General features: G+C 35.1%; 1 protein-coding gene across 5 annotated transcripts in view; it reads left to right on the top strand.

Annotated features, from left to right (window-relative positions):
• LOC106883725 (hepatocyte growth factor-regulated tyrosine kinase substrate) overlaps positions 1-5,673 on the top strand; it is an 86,976-nt gene that overhangs the window by 50,940 nt on the left and 30,363 nt on the right. The window lies entirely within an intron of this gene.

Here is a 5,673-nt window from a genome sequence, read left to right as displayed (position 1 = left end):
CACCCAAAAGAACGAAAGGCAAAGTCAACTTCAGCAGAATTTGAACTTTGAACATACAGACAAAATGCCACTAAGCATTTTGATAACTTGCCACCTTAACGAATTATAATATATTGCCATGGGCCTGGTAACAGGGGGTGCAAGCGCAGCCCATAGAATTTTTGTGGGGTACAAAATCAAAATTTGCACCCCTATTTACTTTTCTCAGGTTTAGAAAACAGTGAGTAAAAAGTAGCTTGGAGTTAGGTTTCTTCTCAAAGAACAAAAAATAAAAAGACCTTGTTTGTAAAAATTTTTGGACCTGGGTTTGCACCCACCTAAGCAAATTTCGTTCATGTGCCACTGTATATTACAAGATGTCATAATATACTAAAATGCATTATAGTATACAGTACATTATGCTATAATACATTACCATATATTACAATACATTATAATATATTACAATACAATTGTTTCTCAGCCAACAAGAGTCTCTATATTGTTAGTAGTGGTTTGAGGGTGATTTTATGACTATCTTAAAGGAAGGACACAGTGAAGCCATTGGTACACTGTCTGAAAATTCATTTGGACAAGGCTAGGCGGTCTTTAATTATAGTCTCTTCCATTCAGGTTGTCATGTGACTAAACTACAGTTATTGGTTATTTCTCATTCCTAGTGATTCTCTTTTTTCTCTCAGAAAATTCATCTCCCAGTCTTTACCATATATTTGATTCTTTGTCTCAGTTGTTGATGCTATTGTCTAACCCTACGTCTGCAATACACAGATCGACTTGCAAGTAGCAGCAGCCAAGTCTCTCTCTCAGATCATACACTACCATTTAAAAGTACACACATTGAATAATGTATTCTTAGATAGATTTGATTGAAGACAACAGCATGGCCATGTTTTGAACATTTTATCATAGCTCCTCTTGATCAGGATCGACTTAGGCTGCATGTGTGTGTGTGTGTATCAGTGCACATGTACAAATGTGTGACGCTTGATATTTCTTTTGTCACAGTTTGAGTGAGATGGTGCCAAAATTGACATACTTTGTTACTGTTATGACTGATTGCTCTATTCTTTCAAAAACCTAAATATAAAATTCCTTTACCTGAAAAATAGGTGAGGGTTTGATGACAAGAAGAGCATCTGGTTGCAAAATCTTATCTTGAAATTAATTTCTGTCCAAGCCATGCTAACATGAAAAACAATGTATATTGAATGAACATACATAAACCACACGCACACGTGCATACACAGTCATCAATTAATGTCTGTGTTCCATGCTGGCATGAGTTGGATGGGTTGACAGGATCCGATGGATGCAAGGACTGCATCATACTCTGGTGTCTACAAAAGGATTTATTTAAATAACCACTGTGCATATGTATTCATATTAAGCCTAGTATATGTTTATGTAATAAATATTCATAATTTCATTGACAATTAAAATCTAAATAAATGTTTAAAATGGAGAGAAAACACAACACACGCACACAGAATATATGTCTTTGTTATTACTCTTACTGTAGAAATAAAGATCCCTGGTTCAAATCCAGTTTGATACTATGCACACATCCAGGATTAAATTAAACGTGATTGAAACATGAAGTAGATGTAAATATCTAAATTATCCACCTTTAAAGACGAGGTTCAATGATCTCTAGAAATTATAAATTTTCCTATATTTAATTTAAAATGAAATAATTGAATATACATGGTCTGATCAATAAGTATCCAGACTGTTGCTATAGTAATGAAGCTAAAGCACTCAGAGTGAAGCTACTTGGCACAGATTCACCTTGAACTCTGCTGTGCATGCACACTAAGTTTTAATGTTCTAGCTCACTTCCACTGTTTACAGCCATGTTTGGAAGGAAGGTGTATAGCGTGTGATCATCGCATTGACTATGACAGAAAAGTTGAGCAGAGAATCTACACCAAATTTTGCCAAAAGCTTGGTGATACCTGCTCAGAGATCTAAGCAAAGTTTTCAAAACGTTTCCATTGTTCTCAACACAATCAAGACCTCGTACAGCTGAAACCCAAGTGTCTTTTTATTCAGCTGAAAACAGTTTTGGCACAAACTTGGCAGACACACATCTCTTAGTTAAATTTTCAGTGATAATGGACTGAACTGAACCATACCTAATCTGCACATCCTCTGATAACTCATGGATGCTGATTCAACAATTTCCTCTCACAGCTGCATGCACATCTGCAAAGTTTTTCTCAGTTCTGATGATTGCAGGTCTCCAAGAATGTTCGTCAATATCAACATTTTTTCAGCCATCTTGGGAACCTCTGTGTGCAACCCCTACACTCCTTTCCATACACTTTCTGCAATTTGTGTTGGCCTCTGAGCAGGTATCGCCATGACAACTTTCTCTATCATGGTCAATGTAACGATCATATGCTACACACCTTCCTCCTAAGCACTGCTCTCAACAGCAGAAGTGAGCTAGAATGTTAAACTTAGTGAGCATGAATCTATGCCAAGTAGCTTCACTCTGCATGCTTTAGCTTTGTTACTATGACAACAGTCCGGATACTTATTGATCACACCATGTATATTTAAAATGAGTATTTTTTATTTTCATATAAAATGTTATGTAATTATATGTTATATATAATTAGTCATTGATTAACGTTGCTCTTTTTATCTGACTGCACAATTATTTCTGATTAACTTTTTGATGCTGTTTGCATAAAATATATTAATAAATGTTAATTAAAAATCTGTTATACACAATTGAGACAGTATTAAATTAAAACAGCCATTTATGTATAATACTTGATATACATTATTTATAGTCCAGTTACTGTGGTGTTTGCCCTGAGATAACAACATGCATGGACATGTGTTAAAAACATATTGAAAGGAGACAATAGCTTATCCCAGGAGCAGCTAGCAAGAATGTCAAATACATTTTAGTCTTTGTGGGCCTTTTCAATGATTGCCCACATACTTGAACAAGAATTCATTACCTCCTATATAGGAAAGAGTGAATAAAACATTCAGTGGTGTTGTAAATATTCACCTGGCTAAATAAAAGTCTGGTAAATGCAGTTGAGGCAGTATTAAATTAAAATAGCCATCTTTGTATCATACTTAATGTATATACACTGTTAATGCACCAGTTCCTATGAGTACATCCATAAGATGTTATCTCAGGATGAATCCCGGAGTAATTGACCTATCAGTGGTGTATGTATATTAAGTATGATATATATATATATATATATATATATATATATATATATATATATGGCTATTGTAATTGCTACATAGTTTGTATTTTGAAACAGTATCAAAATGTTAATTACTATAAACTGCAGTTATATGTATATATATTTTGTTGTAGTTGTTTGTTTAGCTGCTTGCTTTATTTATTCCCTCTTACTAATTCTCAGTTTTTCTGTACACTAGCTTGTGTTGCTTTGTTTCTTCCTTTTTTTTTGTGTCTGTCTCCTTCTGTTTTTGAGTAAAAAAAAGCATGAATCTAATTTGTTGCATGTAGATGTTCCAGTGCCCAAGTGTGTATTAGGTTGCTTATTTTCTATACTTGCCATGAGATCCATATTGTTTAAGTCCTCAAGATGACCTGTGAATTGTTTTGGTTTAGTCTCAGCCCAGTGATAATTCAGTAGAATATATTTTAAATCTTATTTACTAAGTATGGAGAAAGAGACGATGTCCATAGCCCTCACAGGCCTTCCCTTCAAGACCAATGAGACTAATGCAGTTGATGTCCAGCTTAAGCTGCTGCAAATCGACTGGAGAGAATTCCAAGGTGGGCCTATACTATGGGGCAGAAGGACTAGGCTGTGTGGTTTATGTGGGATAGACACAACATGGATAATGAGAGATAGTCAAGTACATTTGGCATGGCTGAATGGAAATAGCATGAGACTAGCTAGCTTCCGGGAGCAGAGGACATTGTAGTAGTGGTAAGAAAAGCAGAGAGAGGACACAATAATATGTGAGCCAGAGACCGGTGAGTGACTAAGTGATTTTATGTCAGTCACAGACCAGTGATTTATGCCAATCAGTCAAGTGTGTGCAGTCTAAGATGTGTATTGCAGTAACAGTAGTAACAGCACTGTATCTATGGGAGCAATACTCCATTGTAAGTCTCATTTGTAATGTGCTCCAGTCATGACCCTCCTGTCTCCTCTTTTATTTTCTGCCAATATATTTTATCTAGGTCTACATCATTCAGTAGCTCCTTCTCTTTTTTAAGGTGGTAGGATAATATGGAGGAGGAGTGTGCTATTTCTAATTGATGAAGTAACCATCTGGAAGGTTATTCTTGGTTAAAGATGGTGAACTAAATTGCATTACAGTGTTTAGTCTTGTCTCTGTACAGTTTAAATATCACCAGGGATGATTTTACCTATTGTATGTAGTTGATAAAATAAGTAGTAGTAGTATACATGGATCTACTCATTTAATTATAGTCCCTCTCCTACAAAACTGGCTTTGTGCCTTGTAAAAATGAATTGATATCAAGCTTTAAGTTGAACACTATTGATCAAAACGTGACTTTTTCAATCAGTTAACACTGTATATATATCCATTCCACTAGATTTGAATATGAACATGAATTTTTCACTATTTGGATTTTAGAGAACAACTTCTCCCTTTGGAAGATGTATGTAAGCAACAGTGATGTATGTACTCACTTCAGGGACATTAATGGTTTCCTGCTTTGGCACAAGGACAGCAGGTTTATGGAAGGGGATTGTCAATTACATCAATCTAACTGGTACTTATTTTATTGATCCCAAAAGGATGAAAGGCAATGTTGACTATGGCAGAATCTGAATTCAGAACGTGAAGATGAATGAAATGCCGTTAAGCATTTTGCCCAACATGGTACTGATTCTGCTAGCTTGCTTCCTTCAGGGACATTAATGGAGCAAGCATGTTGTTTACATACATCATCTAAATGGAGAATTTATTCACCTAAGATGAAATCCAACAGTGAAAAGCCAGGTTCACATTCAAGTCTACTGGTATTTGTTAAAGTCATATTGATTGTTACTGTTGTGTGTGTTTGTAATAATTTTAGTAACTTTCTGAAATAAGCTGAGTTCTCTTCCTAATGCCATGGATAAATAGAATGTCCTAGTGAAACAAAATGTGTGTTGAAATTTTGAAAATTTTCTTGAGATTCTGATGCAATGATTAGTTGTATTTATAAATATCAAATATGTTTATATACTTTAAATGATTCATCGATGTTGTTTAGCCCTTGGTCAGCTCTGACTGAACTGGCATATAATCAAAGACATTCCAGCCATGACTGTCCTAGTTTTTACAGACATCTAAGACTGCATATCCAGTGTGTCCTTTTGTTTCTCTCTGACATAGGTGTGTGATTGTGGTAAATTTGATTGCTATTTTTAACAGTGAGCAACCATATAACTGGAGCAATAACATGTTCTGTATGCATTAACTGCATCCCTGTATATCAGTAACTGCTCCCTGGATTATTTCAGAAGCCTCCATAGACTTTTCTTAATTCTTTATCCCTAAGCATTAGCCCTTGTTAGAAGGGATGTATTGTGAAATATCACCTTAATTTTAAATTCCTTAGGTCCAATTTTATTTTTCATTTCCTCCATTCCCAAGAGATAAAAACTAAAGTCAAATCTAGTGAGTTTTGAACTGAACAAAGTC

This window comes from Octopus bimaculoides, chromosome 17 (assembly GCF_001194135.2).
Source record: "Octopus bimaculoides isolate UCB-OBI-ISO-001 chromosome 17, ASM119413v2, whole genome shotgun sequence".
NCBI classification, from domain to species: Eukaryota; Metazoa; Mollusca; class Cephalopoda; order Octopoda; family Octopodidae; genus Octopus; species Octopus bimaculoides.
The sequence above is the reverse complement of the archived record's forward strand: the minus strand, read 5'-3'. Positions and strand labels throughout refer to the sequence as shown.